Source organism: Gossypium hirsutum, chromosome D11 (genome assembly GCF_007990345.1).
Source record: "Gossypium hirsutum isolate 1008001.06 chromosome D11, Gossypium_hirsutum_v2.1, whole genome shotgun sequence".
NCBI lineage: Eukaryota > Viridiplantae > Streptophyta > Magnoliopsida > Malvales > Malvaceae > Gossypium > Gossypium hirsutum.
Genome location: NC_053447.1, coordinates 59,824,225 through 59,844,968, shown reverse-complemented (window position 1 = coordinate 59,844,968; position 20,744 = coordinate 59,824,225). Strand labels below are relative to the sequence as shown.

General features: G+C 32.7%; 2 long non-coding RNA genes across 2 annotated transcripts; one reads left to right on the top strand and one right to left on the bottom strand.

Moving 5' to 3' along the window:
* Positions 1 to 14,901: 14,901 nt before the first annotated feature.
* On the bottom strand, positions 14,902 to 16,450 carry LOC107942843 (uncharacterized). The gene is made up of 4 exons (XR_001695924.2): positions 16,322 to 16,450; positions 15,555 to 15,740; positions 15,255 to 15,481; positions 14,902 to 15,172 (listed from the first exon to the last, which is right to left on the bottom strand). It is a non-coding gene; the product is annotated as an uncharacterized lncRNA (long non-coding RNA).
* An 807-nt stretch (positions 16,451 to 17,257) lies between these two features.
* Positions 17,258 to 19,589, top strand: LOC121223341 (uncharacterized). The gene is made up of 3 exons (XR_005920687.1): positions 17,258 to 17,454; positions 19,035 to 19,148; positions 19,277 to 19,589. It is a non-coding gene; the product is annotated as an uncharacterized lncRNA (long non-coding RNA).
* Positions 19,590 to 20,744: the final 1,155 nt, after the last annotated feature.

Here is a 20,744-nt window from a genome sequence, read left to right as displayed (position 1 = left end):
AAATCTTGAAAACAACAAATATTTTGGTTAATTCAATTAATTGTCCGGTTTTAAACAGAATTAACCGATAACCGAAATTTCAAAAATCATTAATCGATCTCCAACCTATCTAAATTCAACCATCGACCAATTAATCAAATTAAATCAACTTAATCAATTACTTCAATTTTAACCGAACTACGAACACTCCTACACTCCTTTAATATTTATTGAAAAACAGTTTTACTTCATTATTCATAAATTGTGAGAAAGATGTAAGAGCATAACCAGTTACAATTGACCAAAACATCTTAATTAATCCTGCAATTAAAATACATGTATCACATTTATTGTTATTGGAGTGGCCGTCCCGACACATGCATGATGCATGCAATCATATATATATATTCACCTCCTTCCCACAGAAGTAATAGAAAAGTTAACAAGTAGCAACCAATTTGTTAATAGACATTTAAGTGCAATCATTATTGTGAATATAAATAGCTATACAAATATGGGTGGCACCACACAAAATCAACCATTCTATCATGTGTTTTGTGCCACTATGTGCACTATTCCATCCCCACGTTATCTGTACCCAACTTCACAGGACATTAATTAAATTACAAATATAAAGTAATAGATTTCATTATAAAAATCTTTTCATTATTTTAAGGTGTCATATAAAATTTATAAAATATTTATAATTATGAGACTTGAACATATACATCATGGTCTTTAAAGCATAATGCGATCATTTCAATCAAAACTTCATTTGCTATTTTTAATTTTTTAATAAACATATTGTTCACATAAAAAATTCCGCCTACATGATGTTCAAGTTTAATTATTTGTAGTTGTTTTTTAAAGTTTCCAATGTAATGTAGCATGTTGATTGTCAATGCATAAATTTTATACGTTAATATCATGCATTGGTAGTATTTATGTAAAATAGAGTTGTGCTAGATAACATTTAAGTTTCAAAATGGTAGATGAACAGTAAAGATTAATTTATAACCCTTTTAATAAAAATTATGATATATATTGGAGAGATAACAAATATAAAGCATATGATAAACTAGAAAAATAATACAATTTTGGTTTGGTGAATCAATTACTTTGAAACAAAATAGGTTTGTTGATACAAAGAAACAACAGAAGTAAAGATGGAGGTCCCCTAAAATGAGAGAGAATGGTATCCTCCTATTTCTAGAGGAAAATGGAAACAAATGAAGGAGCCTCCCATTTTGGGGTTTAGGGTTTCTTTTTATTATGTCGAGTCAGATCTCGGGTCCAGTCATTTTTATTTTATTATAATTATATAACAATTTGTCCCACCATATTGTCGAAGAAGAGTTATAAAGTGACTCTTCTGAGACAAGCTTACACTTATAGTGTGTTTAATTTAGGGCTTACTATATAAGTTTTAACTTGAAACTTTATTGAACAATTTTTGTTGTTCGATCATGTGGGACAAGAGTCAAGAAGTGTAATACAGAATATTGTGAATTGTATTTTCCGTAAGAAAAAATTTGTAGATTGGCGGACTTAGAAAAGATTATTCGATATCAGTTTTGATTTTAAATCAGCGAGCCATTCAAAGGTTGTGGTTATAAATCATACAGACTTAGTAATATTAACTGTGATATTAAATCAGTGAATTGTGTGAAGTTGCAATATTAAATCAACTAACTCAAATAATTGAAGGTTACGATTTTAACTCAGGTAACCTTTACAATATGAGTCGGGAATGTAAATCCAAGAGTTGTTTTAAAGGTCGAGATATTAAACCGGTGAGCCTTTAGAATATCAGCTTGGAAATACGTTCGTGAACTATTTTGAAGGTCGTGATATTAAACTGATGAGCCTTAAAATTACAACTAGAAGCTTGAGCTGACGCCAACTATTTTGGAGGCTGCGTTGTTGAACCTACGAGCTTGAGATTACAACTGGAGCTTGAACTCACCCTAACTGTGTTGGAGGCTACGACTCTTCACCAGTGAGCCTTAATGTGGCAGCTAGGAGCTTTGCTCTCGCTAATTGTGTTGAAGGCTACAACTCTTCACTTGCGAGCCTTAATGTGACAGCTGGGAGCTTTGCTCTTATTAACTATGTTGGAGACTGCGACTCTTCACTTGCGAGCCTTAATGTGATAGTTGGGAGCTTTACTATCACTAACTGTGTTGGAGGCTGCAGCTCTTCACCTACGAGCCTTAGTATGACAGCTGAGAGCTTTGCTCTCGCTAACTATGTTAGAGGCTGCAACTCTTCACCTGTGAGTCTTAATGTGACAGCTGGGAGCTTTACTCTTATTAACTGTGTTGAAGGTTGATGTTTTTTATCTGCGAGCCTTAATGTGACAGTTGGGAGCTTTGCTCTTACTAACTGTGTTAGAGGATGTGGCTTTTCACCTGTGAACCTTAATGTGACAGTTGAGAGCTCTGCTTTTGCTAATTGCGTTGAAGGTTGCGGCTCTTCACCTTTGATTCTTAATGTGGCAGCTGGGAGCTTTACTTTCGTTAACTGTGTTAGAGGTTGCGACTCTTCACCTGTGAACCTTAATGTGACAGTTGGGAGCTTTGCTGTCGCTAATTATGTTGAAGGTTACGGCTCTTCACCTTCGACCCTTAATGTGACAGTTGGGAGCTTTGCTCTCACTCATTGTGTTGAATGTTGTGGCTCTTCACCTTCGAGCCTTAATGTGACAACTGGAAGCTTTGCTCTTGTTAACTGTGTTGGAGGCTGCGACTCTTCACCTGCGAGCCTTAGTATGATAGTTGGGAGATAGGAATTTTGGGGTATTTATACATGTGGTTACAAGTACTATGACAGCTCATAAAAGGGCCTCACTATTTTGCCTTTATTTTATTACCTCCGGTACAAACATTTTCTGCGAACTTTAGGCCTATTAGACACGTGTCTACGGAGCACATGGTCCTTTCTATTATTGGGACTGATATCCTGAGTGTGCTCCGTACCTGTTGGATATGTGTTTGAATGGCCTACAGGGTGCGCAGTCCTTTCTACGCACTCATTGGGTATGTGTGAGCTGAGGCCGTGGTCTCCCTTAGATTCCTGCGAGCTTAATCTGTGATTTGTGCTCGTAGACCCCTTTAGTGAGCTGTGTCCACAAGCTCTCATTGCAAGCTATGTTTGCGAACATGGCTCTCTGTCCTCTTATGATTCTCCTTATACTTAGTCTTCGAGTGGGATCTTTCTAGGTCACGAGTCAGAAACCCGAATCCTTTCTATGGCTTAGGTCATGGTTACTGATGTATAACAATCTAGTCCCTCTCGTGGGCCAAAGGGGTGTTATAAAGTAGTGCATTTTAGATCTATCTTGTCAAACTTAAATGTAGTTTATCGGGTACGCTATGAGCTGTGATACACAACGGTTGTTTTGCCACGTGCATGTGCTGGTATTGAATGTGCGTATCTAACTATCGATCTTCCTTGGTCATGTGAATCGTCAATAAGCGGGAAAGGAAATTTCTCTTTAAAAAGAGGACTTTTGGTGCCCTAAATTTTCACACTTAGCATTTTTCAAAGATCTGAGATAAAGTTAATTCCCAAAAACACTTGCTCTTTAATTTCTATTTTTGTTTTCTTTCATCAACAATATGGTGAGGATGAGAAGAACTGGTAACATTATTGTCTCAGGCCGTCCACCGTGGGTACAACCATATTTGGTTCTGGTGACGAAGAAATCGTACGCCTATACCACTAAATAGGAGGAGTTGGAACAAAGTATGTCGGTGTGGGGAATAAAACTCCCCAACTTTGCATATGAGTTATCCCTTTCGGAGGGGTTACATCGGCTATGCAAGACCACCAAAGATAGTCTTCTACTTCCTATTCATATGCTTGAGGCTGAGTTTCATTTACCGCTGCATCCTTTCTTCTGCAACCTTCTGGATGACTATAACAATTCTCCAGGCCATCTATTGGGCTTTTACTGGTGGCTTGTACATACTTCATTGACCGCTGTTAGCATGGTGAGGTATCTATGCTTGTTGTTTTCCAGTATTGGTATTAGTTGAAAGGTCGTGATTTGGAGAGTTCGTTGGGGTTTTACTACTTCTTCCATCGCAAGAAGGTGCAAATAATTATCTAAAACCAATATTCCAACCTTCGCTTGAACCGAGGAAAGTACGTTCAGGTTCATAATTTGCTTGTCGAGGATTTTGGGTTCATCATAAATTGTCCTCACCTAGTAAAAATATTTGCACGTTTCAACGAAGCCTCGCCACAGATGAAACTATTTCCCAGTTTTGAAGGCTTCACGATAGTCGCTCATTGATTGTTGAGACGCTCATCGCAGCGAGGAATATCTTCATATATTATTTGGAAGGTTTTATCCCTAAATGATAGAGGCTTAGTGACAACCAAGAGGTCGCTACGTCAGTCGGTGCATTACCTGATGGTGTTACTTAACCTCATGACTCGTTCAATCGGTTGGCTCAGATACTGCTAGGTTATATGTCAGAACCTTTTAACTTTTTCTATGACTTCTACCAAATAAAGCTTTGTCTGTTTGCTTTTGTTGAGTTTACACAATGGATTTGTTGGGTCAGATACTAATTTGTTAACTGCTCCCACTGATCATAGGGTTATTGTTGGTGCAGGAATTAATCAGGGCTCCGATGACACTTCAAGTGGAACTAATAACATATCTTACGAGCTCATCGAGGTTATGTATATTGATTCATTGGTTAGTGGGGCGTGTAAGAAGCGTAAGACTACCATGGGTGCTATACATATTGGTTCTATGAGTGGGGAGGAAGGAAATAAAACACAATAGGAGTATCGTAGTAAAATGAGAATAGATCCTATTAGGGTTGTTGCTACTGTTGCTGAAGCCTCGAGTTTTTCTAGTTTCCCACCAGCAAGCTTACCATCTGTTCACCTTACTAGTTTACCGATTATCATTTTTGTGGATACCTTCACCTGCTGCTTGTGCTTCCCTTTCTATGCCTGTTGCTAGAGAAGCGTCGATCGGGGGTAATGGAGGTTCGTAGGAAAAGAATGTATTTGGCATGTTTTTGAATGATAAAATGGAATTGAGTTTGATATGTTTAGTTGAGAGTTTTGAAATAGGTACCAAACGATTCATTTTTACCAAAAATAGAATCCACATCCCGATGAGTAATATTCCTTGTAACATTTCATACCTGGCCTAGACGACAAGATCAAGTCTGGAAAGCCGCATCAATTATTTTTTTCCAAACATAACTTCCAAAACTTAGTTCAAAGTCTTTCTAACCAAAATAAATTTAACAAATATAACACTTAATCCGAGAGTTATCATTTTAGAAAGTCAAATGTTTTGAAAATATCGAAAACAAACTAATAATTATAAAGCTGATAATTAGGATGACTGAGCTTCCAAACTATAGACTTGATCAAGTCTGTGGACTACCTGCAGTTTAAGAAAAAAAAATTGAATTAGTGTAGCACTAAAGGAAAGATTATATAAGTCCAAACAATTTACGAGTAACTAGTAAGTTTTCTTATTCAAGATCAAAACCAAACTTAGAGGACAATCCATTAACTTAATAGATCAGAATAGATCAAACTAATAACTAGATACCTATTTTTCAGATACATAACATATTAGAATAGATATAGTGTCATGCAGAGCGGATTAGAACAGACACAGTGTTATACACAACAAATAGTGTCTTACCCCCATCGTTATAGACTATCTTCGGCCAACCCAACACACCAAACAAGGTATTTAATATCCATCCAGCCCTACACATCATATAATGTCAGTATGACACATTTCAATTATCGCAGACTAGCTGCCTTATCAGATGACAGATATCAGTGGTTTAACCACTAGCTCAGAATAGAATACTTCCACCTTTACTCAATTGCCACCCAATGCAGATGCATATTTCAAATGACAGTTAATATAGAGGCATATACGACCATTTAGATATAATTCATACTCGTACATAATAAATCAATATCATTAATAATTTTCACATGCAATACACATATAGATTTTCAATACTCAATCTCAAATCACAGAATAACAATTTAATTTAGTTTATATGGACCCCATGAAAGACTTGCATTTGTTTCATATAATGATTGCGGCCTGAGGGGAAAAATCCAAATATTGGTCTACACGCCCGTGTGGTTTTACACAGCTTGGACAACAGGCCCGTGTGGTTTCACCTTGCCTGGCATATGCCTATGTCACCTGTCCGTGTGGCCCTAATGCACAAACAGTAAGTTACACGGCCTAGACACACACTCGTGTCCTTAGCTCGTGTGAACCTTGTACAAAACACACAATCTAAACACACATCCGTGTCCTTAGCCCATGTGTCTCTAACTCGTGATCAGTGAGTTACACGGCCTACCACACAACCATGTGGCATCGACAACCATGTTTCTTAACGTCTAAAATTCACAGAAAGTCAGGTTTTTGATACGCACCTGGTATCAATTTGATGTAGGAACAACGCAGAATAACCCTGAAACCTAAAACGAATATCCAATAACCATTTTAACAATTACCGTCAACACACACAAACAATAACATACAAAACTAATTTTCATGTTGAAACCTTCAACACAATCCTCCCTCGAATTCATGTACCCACTTTGCTCGTAGCGGTGAAAACAGCGAAACTATCGCATTAGTAAAATCGTTCTTGTAAAATCCTCACCTAAACAGGAAACCAACGTATGCTTACTAAAGAGTTCAAGTAATTTAAGCAGAAAAGCAATTTTGACAAAACAAGAAGAACAACAAGAATTCGCGAAAGAAAAAAATTTCGATAAAACTTACCCGGTAACCTTCCAAATTACACAGCGAATGTACGACCCTCAATTAGTCTCGGTAGCCACTTAACGGACGAAATCAAAAAGAAAGGAAAAGAATTAAGATAAAAAAATGAAAGAACAAACAACAATAAAAAATAAATAAAATGAAAGTTGAATAGGGACATTCACAAAACTATTAATTTAAAAAGGGAACTAAAATCCCCCTAAAAGCATAAAAATATTTCCTATTGTGCGTACAGATACTCGAACACGGAACTAGAAGATACACAAAAGTTTAACCGTCAAACTAGAAGGCTTATTCTTGATACAAAATCGCACATAATTAAACTTAAGTCGATAGTTTAAAGATAGAGGTTAATTTAGGATAAAATGGCAAAACTTTCCAAAGACACGACTTGAACCCCTGACCTCAAACATATAAACTGAGTACATAACTACAAATATAAAGACTTAACTAAGATGAATTTTACAATCAATATTTAAATTTTTGAGGCGTTAAATTCCTCTTCACAACGTTAGTCGATAGAGAGTCACGCTGCGATGTCGAGTGGCTTGAGGTCATGACGTGATAGACTATTTAGTGACGTCACAATGAGAATGAGGTGACGTCACAACGTCAACCCTAAATTTTCAAAACTTTATAATTTGGTCTTATTTCATGTTTGGGTCAACAAATGAGCATCCGTAAGCTCGATCAAGGCTTACATTTATTTATGTATCTTAATGTGAATGTGTTTATGAATGATTACATGTTTGAATGATTTATTTACATTGTATTTGATGGTAGTTGCTTCAGCAACGGATATGGCATCTTATAACTCAGACTTGATGATCGGGTTAGGCAAGAGGTGTTACAACTCCCCCTAGGGATTTTAGGAAACAATGACAAAGTTTTGCAATGAAAACATTGCTAGTTTCCCAATCAAAGTAGAAAAAATGGTTGTTACCTTATAAAAGTTCAACAAGTTTTCTTCTAGAACACCTTTCGAGCTAAAAGATTAGCACTTGCCAAAATTAATCAAGGTACTCAAAAGGTTTTATGTGACAAAGCCAACCTTTTCTTTTCAAAGCTTAAGAAAAAATATAAGAAAGTTACACATAAACCTTTAAACATTAAGTGATGTTATGGTTCCAAAATCAATGGAGAAACATAAATAATCAGAAGATAGAAATATGAAATATGTCTACACTTCAACTCTTATTAGAAGAAGTAAAAATAAGATTGGAGCATTAAAAGAATCAACCAACATTTGGATAACATATACCTTTTGCCTCAAGAAACTTGTGGTGGAACATTATAAGACCTTATTTACTCAAAATATGTGTAATATTGAAAGGCCCAACATTACAGTCTATTTTACTAACATTAACAACTTTTAAATGGATAACATTCACCCATAGTCATAGTTGAGGAAACCATGATTGCTATGTTCAACGTTGCCCCCTATAAAGCCCTTGGACTTGATAGATTTCAAGCTTTTTTCCTTTTAAAAAAATTGGGATATTATGATAGAGGATATTTGTAAGGTTTTTCATGATGCCTTATTTATACTTGAATTATACATATGGAACTCAACAAAACTCTTATCACCCTTATCTTGAAAACCAATTAGCCTAAAAATATGAATCATATTCGACCCACAAATATTTACAATATGAATTATAAAACCATCATAAAGATTTTGATTGATGGGACTATGATGGTGCTTTCTATTCTTATTAGTCACTGGCAAAGCAATTTTGCTTTCGACAAATAAATCATGGATAATATGGTTATTGTTTTGGAAATATTGCATTCTTGGAGGAAGAAAAATATGGGTCTTTTAATGAAAAATTGAGTTTGAAAAGGCATACGATTAATTGAATTAGAAATTCATCAAAGAAACCTCATATAAATTGGTTCAACTAGTTCTTTTATCTCCCTCATTATGTCCTACATCACTTCAACATACTACTCACTTCTTTGAAATGGAGGTAAAACTAAAGAGTTCCTATAAATAAGATTGAAGCAAGGGGATCCTCAATCCCTTTATCTACTTGGCTTTGAAATGGAAAGATTATCTCATATCATCCACAACAAATTTAAAGCTAAAGAATGGAAAATATAAAGAGATCTCGCAAGGGTCCAAACATTTATCATTTTACACTTTGTTTAGGATCATGTCATTTTCTCTCTTACAAAGGGTAATCAAATTAAAGTTGTAACAACTCGTTTTTTAGTGGTATAAAAATTGTGGGTTCAGAACCGCAGTTCTGATGAGTAAGTATGTAAATATTATTATTTAATATTTACGGGGCATGTATTATGATAAAGTGAATTTTATTTGATAATTAGTTAAGTACAAGTGGGTTATCCCTAAAGTTAAGTGATTTTGGAAAATGAGGTATTGGGACCCCGTTTCCATAATCCAAGGTTATAACGAAGTTGTTATATAGGTGTATTAAATTTTGGTATGGAAATTTTAACGTTTGGATAATTAGTTAAAAAGGAATGACTAAATTGTAAAAGACGTAAAACTTAATCGCTATTGAATTATATTGATTAAATAGATTAATTATTAAATATAAGAGGACTTAGGAGACAATTAGGCCCTTTTCATGGTGGGTGGACGGTTAGTGGTGTTTTTAGAATAAAACATTTGTTAAAATTATATGAATAATAATAACATAATAACATTTCATCATCATTTTCTTCTCATTTGAAAACCGAACGACCATGGACGAGTATTCAAAAGCTTTCGGTCATCTTTCCTTACTTTTCATGGTATGAATTTTTAATTTGTTTCTTGTAATTTTTATGTTTTTGATATCATTACAACTAGGTCCGGTTAACCCGTATCTCTGTTTTCAAAACTGTTAAAATTTGTTAAAATTACCATTGATGATTTTTGGATGTTCTTGATATTAAATGGAATATTTTAAAGCTTGGAAATGTTTTAGGACTATTTTGTTAAGTTATTTTTGTTAGTTTTGCATTTAAGGACTAATATATAAATATGTTAGATTTAGCATGAAAGTATTGTAATTTTCAAGTGATGGAAGGCTGATTATGGATGGAATTAGAATCGATTAAGCCATGTGAAATTTTAATAGTTTCGATTTTAGGGACTAAATTGAATAAAATGTAAAAGTTTAAGGTTAAATTCGTAAAATACAATTAAAAAGGCTTAAATGCATAAATTTGATTGTTTATGTGGTTTAAAATTTATTTAATTTAACAAAACTATACTTTAGATCAAGAATCTCATCGATTGGAGGAAGTACGAGGAAAAAGGGAAAAATTATCGATTAGTCCCTGATAGTTAAATTATTTTGACAGGTAATCATACTATTATCTTTGGTTATAATTCGTTATTAAATGATGTTAATGATATATATTTATGAATATTTAACAGTACTGAAATGAAATTGATTTATGTGAAAAATATTGAATTTCTGAAATAATTTCGATGGGTCGAGTAAAAGTTTCATACATGAGATTTCTGTCTGAATTTTTGTTCGGGATCGAGCTTCAGCATGTGTTGCGAACTCGGGTGTACATGTGACTCGGATTTAGCCTGGACTGGTAATCCATTGTGGTTTTAAATTTTAGCCTTGACTGGTAACCTTACATGTATACATAGCCCTGACCAGGCTATTTTTCTGTGTTGTCACTGGTTTAGCCCAGACGGGTAACCTGACACATTTATTTTCTATTTGATTAGCTTTTACTAGCATTACCTGTTTCTGGACTTATATATTGAATACTTTTACAAAGATCCATCAGAAGAATAAAAGTTATTTGATACGAAATTGTTTCATTGAAGTAAACAAATTATGAACTCTAAATATTTGTATGTTCATTACTTATTGACTCGAAATTTGTTGAACTATGCCATGATATGAATGAATATGACAAGGATATATGATGAAAGTTTTAAAGATGAAAGTGTTTCAAATTGATAAATTATAAAATTGATTCATGATAAATTTTGTGTTAAAGTTGGTATTTTGCCATTTGAAACTATAATTGTGGTTGGGACCAATTCTCATATGGTTGATGTTTTGAATACTATGACAGGTGAATTTGTTTCATATTGATTCGTGTAATTGTTGAATGGTTAAGGTAAACTATTTGTTTTATTATATGAGCTTACTAAGTATTTTATATACATATTGGGGTTACTACTTTTTTATAGATTTTGGATGTCTGGAACGTGCTAATCGGATCAACGAGAAGCTCACATCTACCGTCACTTGATTCGATAGACTTTTGAAATTGGAAAGTTGGTTACTTGTGGCATGTATATAGGATGCTTATTTTGAAAATGTTGAACATGTTTTGGTAGTTTAGTTATAAGTATACTTGGATGCAATTTGATGTATATATTGCATCTTTGTTATTTTGGTAATATGTAGTTAATAGTCATGTTTGGATGATATTTTGATGAATATATGGTAACAGGTTATGTGTGTGAACATTGTTGGTACATGAGTCTAAAATATACAAGTTGAATGAATTAGTTTGGTGATTAACTTTGATTTATATGTGGTGTCAATGAGGGCACATTGGTTAGTCCTTTAGGTTGGATGATTTGGTTTATTTTGTCATATTTTCATGCGTTTTGAATAGGTAAAAATTATTAGAAATGCTTTGGCTCATAACATAAGATATTTTAGATGAAAAAGCTTGGACTTAAGGTTAATTCAAGTGCACATGGCCGTGTACCACACACGGTCACTCACACGACTGTGTGGTTGTATGATTTTAGGTGCAAGATTTTTCACATGGGCACAATGAGTTACATGGCCTGATGACACGGTCGTGTGACCTTGAGTTACATGTGCACAATCTGTCACACGGCCTAGCCATAAGGCCGTGTGACTCTTGTTTACACTTTTTTACCTAAATTTTCGTAGAAGTTTCAATTTAGTTTAGAATTGATTCTAGTTTGTTTTAAATGTTCTATAAGCCCAATTATGGTCCAAACATGATTAAATAACATGGTCCAGGTAAACAACCAACTCCGCTAAATCTAAAATCTTTTTTGTCATAGAATATACAATAAAAGGTGCCAAGAAGACTAACTAGAGGTATAAGCATCATTAAAACTAATAACTTTAGCAAATATTTAAGAGTCTCCATTATACATGAGAGGGTCTCTAAAGTGAACTTTCTAGAGCTTATGGGAAATAGTTTAGGCTTATATCATAGTTTTGGAATATTAATAACCATTTTCTGGAAAGTGGATTAGTACTTATCCAAATTGCTTATGTTTCCATTCCTACTTACACTATAAAGATGATGAAAATTTCGAAATTTGTTTGTGCTTCCATTGATAAATTGAATAGGGAGTTCCTTTAGGGAAGCATAATTGAGAAAATAAGAATCCATCATATAAATTAGGAAATAGTTTGCAAGCATAAAGATTGAGATGGATTGGGGTTAATGAAAATAAATGAGATAAAGCTTGCATTCCTTGCCATATTAGGTTCAAGATTGCCTATAAAAGATGGAGCCTTTTTGGATGCAAATCTTAAGGGGAGAATATTTATATAGCTCAACCAAGCAAAACATTAGTACAACAAGTAACAACTCTTATACGCACAAAAATATCTCTATTGTAAACTAATACTCTAAAATAACCTTTGGCTACTCATTTTCTAGTTGTCTATTGAAAAGGACAATTGGAGAAGTGGACAATATTGACTTTTAGAAGGGAAAATGAATTGATGAATAATAACCTTTAGCTACTCGTTTTCTAGTTGTCTTAGATTCACTTTCTAATAACAAATTAGTGTTTAATTTAATTTGTAATGGTATATGGATTTTAAAAAAACTCCCTAATCTTCTTCCACAAAACAATCATTAATCAAATCCACGCAAATTGGTTTCAATTTCTTGCAACCTGATAATATAATTTTGAGTTTTACTCCAAATGATAAATTCTCCACTAAATCAACTTATTTAAGTCTCCTTAAAGAAGACATTGCCAATCACACAATGCTAATAAGATATGAAAACTAAAAATCTCTAATCGCATCCAAACCTAGATTTGGCTTACCTCAAATGATAGGTTAACGAACAAAAATATTAGAAAGAAAAAAGATCAATTAATGACAATCAATGTAAAATCTATAATGCTATTATGGAACCAACACTACATATATTAATGAATTTTGTTGAAGTAAGACATATTTGGAGTAACATGTTAAACCACAATCAACACTATAACTTTTGGCAAGGGACATTCTCAAATTGGATAAAGATGGATTGGATGAATGCCTTCAACGAAAAATGAGCTTGAATAGGTTTTCTGAACACAAAATCAATGTAGCGAGAAAGAATATTCCCCCAATATTTCATCTCACCATTGATTATTTTGCATCCAAAGAAAGTTTAAACCGAATAATGTTGGTTAAGTTGATTAACTTGATTTTAGCCTAATTTTTATCCCTCTTAGATAATATGATTAGTTTGTATTTCACTGATCCCAATCTAATAAGGATTAAATATATCTTTAAAAAAATCAAGCATGGGTCAAGAAAAAGCTTGTGATCTAGTGTAATTTAAGGCACAAAGATAAAGATGTTTATATTATTTGCAATGACAATGTGACACCATACTTATATTTGATGCATATTTGGACATGTCAAATAAACTAAACCTAGACTAAAAATGAGCTTCCAATTCGATTTAGTTTCTCTAATCAAAAAAATTAGCGGATGCCTTTATTTAGTTTAAAGATAAGGCTAAAGTTTAAAGCATACACATTAATGTATCAACTAGTAGTTTTAAAAATTATACAAGCCTTCACTAAATCACATGTTAGTTGACACTTATTTTGGGTTGAATCATTTGATGAGCTTTTCCCTGCCTCTTACAAAAGAAATTATATTTCTATTGCTAATCAGCATCTACTCACATTAAATGAACCAAAAAAATTGCTTTCTCAAATAAAAATAAATTGCATAAGGTTATCTAAAAATACTTTTTTAAGTAAATTATATTCATAGATTTTGATTTTTTTTTGTATTCTTTAATACTTAAATGTTGAAATTTATAGTATTTTATTTTATTGATAAATGAATATATCGTTCTAGTTATTTATTTTGACATCTCCTTTCTTAAATTAATAAAATAAAATAAAGGGGAAACATTGCGTTTTCAATTTTCTCAATTAATAATAAAAAAATATAGTTTTCTTTTCATATAGTCTTATAAATATGGTTCTGATTATATTTGTTTTTTTTACACAATGCCTAAAACTACCGATAACTCTTCTCTAACCCATAAATAAAAGAATAATACACTTTAGCATACTCAAACCAATGTTCTCATATATTGATAATAATGCTCATTACAATCAAGTTAATACTTAGAGTCTGTTTGTTTGCCAGTAAAATATTTTTCGGAAAATAATTTCTAGAAAATAATTTACTTTTCTGGAAAATAATTTACTGAAAATATTTTCTGGTGTTTGGATGAATCTGTGTAAAATATTTTCTGTTGTTTGGCAGATTTCCTGAAAATATTTTCCGAAAACGTTATTTTTACATATATTAATAAATTTATATACATATTAATAAATTTTTATATTTTAAATTGTTTTTACATATATTACAATGATTTATTTATAAACAAATAAATAAATAAAATTAATATATAATAATACTCAATTATTAAAATATAAAAGCATTGCAAACTACTTCCGAAATTACTAATTAGTAGTGAATCTAATTGTAGTGATCTCCTGATGAAATTACACTCAGCATAAAAGCAATTTTTTTGTTGTCTTACAAACAACACATATAGCATCATTATCAAATTTCAGCCACTCTCAAGTATAACAGATTCCTTAGCCAACCAATCTACATTGTAACACAAAGCTAACTCCTATAAAATTTATCCCAATGCACACATTTACAGACATAGATATGTATATATGTATGCATTCAACAAAAACATAACCATATGCATGCAATCAGCTATGTTCTTTGAAAGCTACACTAGATCAAGCATTGCCCCAATACTATAGGCTGTCATCCAATAGAGAGAAAAAAATACAAGCGAAGAACCCAGCTTTTTACTTAGACATATGGCGAAACGTGGTCACGCAACTGGTAAGAAAAAATCACTCATGGCCCAAAAAAGAATTTCATAGAACTGATAGTAAAATCAAAATGAATGATACATACAATCAAAATTTTCAACTGACATCTATTGATTTAATACAACCAGGTAAAGAGGCAGACAACCATCTGATATCTATGAAGTAAATGAACTAGCAATATACTAGAAATATTAGCAATTGCAATCAACAAAGGCAACAGGCTCCATTAAAGTCCCCAATTTAAATCTATTGATTTAATACGTGCTCTCATTGAAGTCCCCAACTCTAGGAATATGGTTCTGCCAGAAGCCAGTCAATTAAGCAAAATCAATAAAAATTCAAGAAACATAAACCCAAACCCAGATAAACTACTGCATTTACCTTACGGTGCTTGCCTATTATGTTGCCATGATTTCCAATTATAACACAGTATTCCAGAGAGTCTCTCTATGATTTATATCCCTCTCTAGAATTGAGCTTATAATGACCATGTTATACTTGAGTGCAAATTCCTAAAGAAATTGTGTAGATTCCCTGTTAACAGGTTCTGCAAATTCACACCACCTCTTTTCTCGTGTACAGAAGGCAAATGACATCATCCATGCTTCCTGAACTTGCATCATAGACTCATTGATTTGCATTTTTACAATATTATACATCGATTAATAAAATTGACCATACCTGCAAGCATAGTATGTTGACTCCTGAAGCACCAGCAGCATCAATTATTGGTCCAAATTTCTCAAATATAGCTTTTTTTTGGTCTGAAAAGGGAGTAGTGGTTGGGAGAGTAATGGAGTTCTGAATAAGACCGACCCTTACCCGGGGTTCTCTTAACAACTCTTTGTCAACAGAAAATTTGAAAGCCTGGAATGATTTGAAATGGAAAAGCACATATAACTGCCTTCTACAATATATTTGTATTGAAATGACAAAAATCTAAAGAGATAATAGCTATAAGTATGCTCAGGTCAGGTTGGTGAGAGAATAATTTTGTAATGAGAAAAGGGATATTTTTCAACCACTTAGATAAGAGTGGATTGAATGAAAATCAACATATTTCAAGGAGATCCTGGTAGTACTAAAATTATACATTAGAACTATTATAACCAAATGTTCAAATGTATGAACTAGAAACTGGAAAAGGGGGAAAATAGAGGAAGAAAAATATTCCATCCAAATATCAGAACATATGACATAGATTAACTAACCCTACCTAAAGATTAACATAATTTTCAGTTGCAGTCAAAATGCATGGTAGTGCATTGTATATCTAAAGTGTCCAAAACATATATTGTTCCTTCACTTTGATTGTTTTATAAGAGTATTACGATTTCAGCCAGGACAACCTTGTGGTTATTGTTTTCCAATACTGATGAGCTAAGATGATGGATCTCTATATTAACAAATCGTTATAATGCAGTAATGTTGGATAAATAAATAGGCACCTGAAGATCAAACTCATGTTTTGAATAGAGGGTTTTAGCTGATTCAGGTGGAACAATAGTTTCAAGTGTTGTTCCGTAATTCAGCCCCAGAAACAATCGGCTGACTTCCTGTTAATAAACCATAACAAAATTCCAAAAGATTGTTACTTTCACTAGCAATAAGATCAGTAGATTTTGACTTTTAATAGGCAAAACATGTTACTTGTTAATGAGATAAATTGTTTACAAATTCTAGGATCGACTGCAATAATCATTTCAGTTGCAAAAACTGACCAAAATGACAATAACCAATCGATTCATAATAGACAATTTGAAATGGGGTTTCATTTTTCATGATCAAATTTGCTTTTACAATATATATATAATAAAGAAAAATAACAGGAAAGTTTGGAATTTTTTGCCCAGTGCATGGCCCGATTAAGAAAAACAAAAATACCCAAATCAGCAAATTAGACACCGATTGGTTAGATATTAACACCATATTTGGTTGGGTGTAATGGCTATATTTCATGGGCCCCACTTAATCCTGTGTTTGGTTCGGTGTAATGCCCTAATATGCGCCTATTACGTTACGGACGTATTCCCAAAATTTTTTGCTTCAGCGTCGATTTGTATTCCCTTCCAAAAGCAATGATTAGCTATTCAGTCTCTGTTTTACCCTCTCAAGCCGAAATCGACCTCCACCCTCTCCCTCCCAACATCAACAGAAGCTACCAGCGAACTAAACCTCCACCCGCTCCCGTTTCACTTTCATCTTGGCATCTTTCGCCAACTCCACTGTCTCAGATCTCCGGCTCAATTGAAGCGGCAAGTGCTTCTTCTCTTTTTTTACTTAATTCAGATTTGTATTTTCCTCCTCATGATTTTTAATTTCTTGTAGCTTCTATTTTCTTTTTTTTTATCATTTTATTTGTTTATTCCCACCAGTTATTCCCACCGACTCAATGTTGTTTATTTTTAGAACTCATTTCATTGTTTTGTTGACCAAAAACAGATTTGTGTTCTTCAAATGCAAACTAGGGTTTGCGCTAATGGTGGGTTTTGTCTATTGAAATTAGGGTATTTTTGGGATAAATTTTCAATTCTCCTGTAAGGGAAGTGTGGTTGTAGTGGCTTTCCAAATATATAGGCCTGTGAGTAATCTCTATTTCTTTCCTCTCTGCATGCATTTTTAATGGGTGTTATTGCAATTTTTTTTATAAATACGATTAGTTTTTGGTGCGATTGTTTCAATTCATTAGTTTCTTGGCAAATCGGCATTTCGTTTCTTGCAGGTTATGATTTTTTTTCATTACCGAAGCTAGGATAGAGAAAATTTTGGGCTGGAAATGTATTTACTATTTTTTATGCTTTATTTTGTTCGTATTTGTGCTTTTTGGGAAAAACGGGGGCTTTCTTGTATAAATACTTTGTCCAGGCAAATAAGGTGCTTTTTTTAAACCCTCGTTTTGTGGTGTAAGGTTTTGTGTTAACTAAATACTTCATTGCTTTCCTTTTCTATATTTTACATGAAGATTTGCTATTCTTCTGGGTTAATTTCTTTGAATTATTTTCTTGGCTTTGCGGCATTTATTCGAATTGTTTAAACAGCTATATATTATTCCTTCGGTTCCTTTATTTCTTCTACCTTATAAGCGCGATTTAACTTTATTTTGCAGTATAACATGCTTTCTTTGGTCTTGTTGGCGCTTTCTTTCTACTGCGCATGCTTTACTAGAATCTTTTTTGTTTTCCTCATGATTTGTCTTTATTGAGAAAAGAAATGGAAATTTATTTCATGAGAATATTAATATATGATTTGAGAGATGTACTGCCAGCTTTAATTCTAGTTTATTCTTGTGCTTTTCCTTTGCTGCATGGAACTTAAGTAGGTTACAATAATTTTTAATAGGTACATTGTGAAATAATAACACTCAAAAGAGCATTACAGAAACTAAGAGACGCTTAAGATATTTTTAAGTCTGATACCAGTGACTTTGAAACATCTTGATGCAGCGTACATCTTTTTGGGATAAACATTCACAGAGTAAGAATATATGTTGGCAACTAATAAAACCTATAAGCCTCAACAATTTTTTTCTTAATATAAAAAATGGAGCATTAATAGTGCTAAATACATAGGATACTTAACAAATGAAGATGTGAAACATTGTAAGATCATTAAGATGTCGAACAAAGTATATAGGATATGATCGGTTTAAGTAAATTGCTAAATAATTTAATAAGTTGGATTGGTCTTAAACTTCATATTAGTTACTTTCAAAAAGAACACAAAAACTTCTAGAAAAATAAAATTACCGACAAATAGGATAAGGACTTCATCAAGTATCCTATGGGATGCAGTAGCAACAACTAAGGTGACATAGTAGTATCTCACTTAATCAGTTAATATGCCTATGAAGGCAAGGTTTCAGTTCCATAAACTGCGAAAATAAATCTGTGACTTGTGTTAGGAAAATACGTGTTCATAGTTGTGCATGAACATGCCTTGATATTAGAAAGTTGTTTTCGTGTTTGTCATGAGATAATTAGATTACACAGACATGTACTATGTTTGATAAATCTGTGTAGGCACTTTGATTGGGCAAAAATGTTGATGGATTTATTTTCTCTGTCTATAGGAAATGAACCTCTCTGTAGCAAAAATGTTTACTTTTGTGAGCTATGTTGTACAAGATTTATCTTATTGCATTATTTGGCTAAATACGTGCAGGTATGAGCCATTATCCTTTCTCTTAGGCAAGGAGTACTTTCTTCACGGATACGGTCCAATATATGCTCTTTTAGCTGATGTTGTTGCAAGTTTGGTTGCTCTAAGAAACAACATGTACTATTAAATCCATAGTTATCTATTAAATCAATTCCTCTGTTCTTTATGTGTCTTGTTGGTGTTTTGTCTATATTTGGGTCATAGATCTTGACTTGCTGACAATGCCTTTTTAATGCTGTTTACAGTGATTGATTTTGCTTTTACTTCTACTCCTGTTTGTGCAAAGTACTGTGTGAAGTGTATATGCTGGTGCTTTTAATCAAATAAGTTGGTTCTTTCACATGCCATATTCAATATCTTGAATGTGAGTCTTCAAATGGTATGGGAGACTGCTTTGGGGAAATATATGAAGGTTTAAGACAAAAATTCAATTGTGATGTCGTAGTTGATGCACGGCTTTCCTCTACATAACAGACTTTCAAAGTTAAACTATTTTATCTAGTTTTCATTTGGAGACCATGATATCTTTTTAAAATTATTTCAAAATATTTTTATACAATGTAATTTTAAAGATAACTTATTATTGTTATTTAAATACTAGCTCTATTATTATTATTTGAATAAAATTAACATTTTTGTCTGTTGATATACTATTTGCAGGCTCTAGTGCATTTTAGATATTATATTATCTTAATTGATGTTATAAAAAATTTAATTTTTATATTACTTAAATATTTATTAGTTGACAAAATTTTAACAATATGATAAACAATCTAAATAAATGGTAATTATATTATTATAGATAATCTGCTCCAAATAATTTATAAAGATATTTTTGGAATAATTGATATCCAAAAAGAGATTTTAAAAAAAAGAATGACATGGAAAAAGCAACCTTGTATACATTCTGTAATTTTATCTATGCAAAAGTTACAATGTGTCATAATATATGTGTAACCATATTAAATATCATCTCTTGTAAGTATTTATTTAGTTAATTTCCAACAGTTAAGAACCACATATATGTTAAGATAATTTGCTTATAAACTTTAAATGTATTTAGTAGAGCGTAAAAATAGAAAGATTGAGCGTAAAAATAGAAAAAAGAATCTCAAAAGAGAAAATACATTCATTTTTCATCCATAATTAATAGAAACACTCTTCATCCCATGCTTAAGTTGTATTGGAAGATGAAAGGCAGTGACTTTACCTTTGATTAGGTGGGGATGAGAGCGTTAGAGATTAGTTGCTTGGATATCAACTATGAAGCCTGTTTTAGCGTTATGATCCATATCACAATGTTTGAGTTAATTTGTTTATGTTATTTTATGTATCTAGTTTGTGAAATTAGGGTGGTGTTTGAATTGATTTTTGTATTGTACTAAACTTGTTGAATTATAATTTAATTTCTTTTCATTCAGCATGTGTTATAATTTTATACAGTGTTGAGCTTTTGATTCATGATATTGAACTTAATTATAATTTTATAAAGTGTTCACCTTTTGATTCATTATATTAATAGTAATTAATATAATTTGTTTTTTTTCTTAAGATAATTATGTTAGGTGTTTCAGAATCAAATGTTTCTTCTCAAGCTTCTCGAGGAACCAAAAGGAAATGGGTTCCAGAAGAAGGTGCAGCATAGGTTTCCTGCATGGTGGACTTGCACAATGTTGGAACATTTAATGCTGATACCGGGTTCAAAGCCGGTTA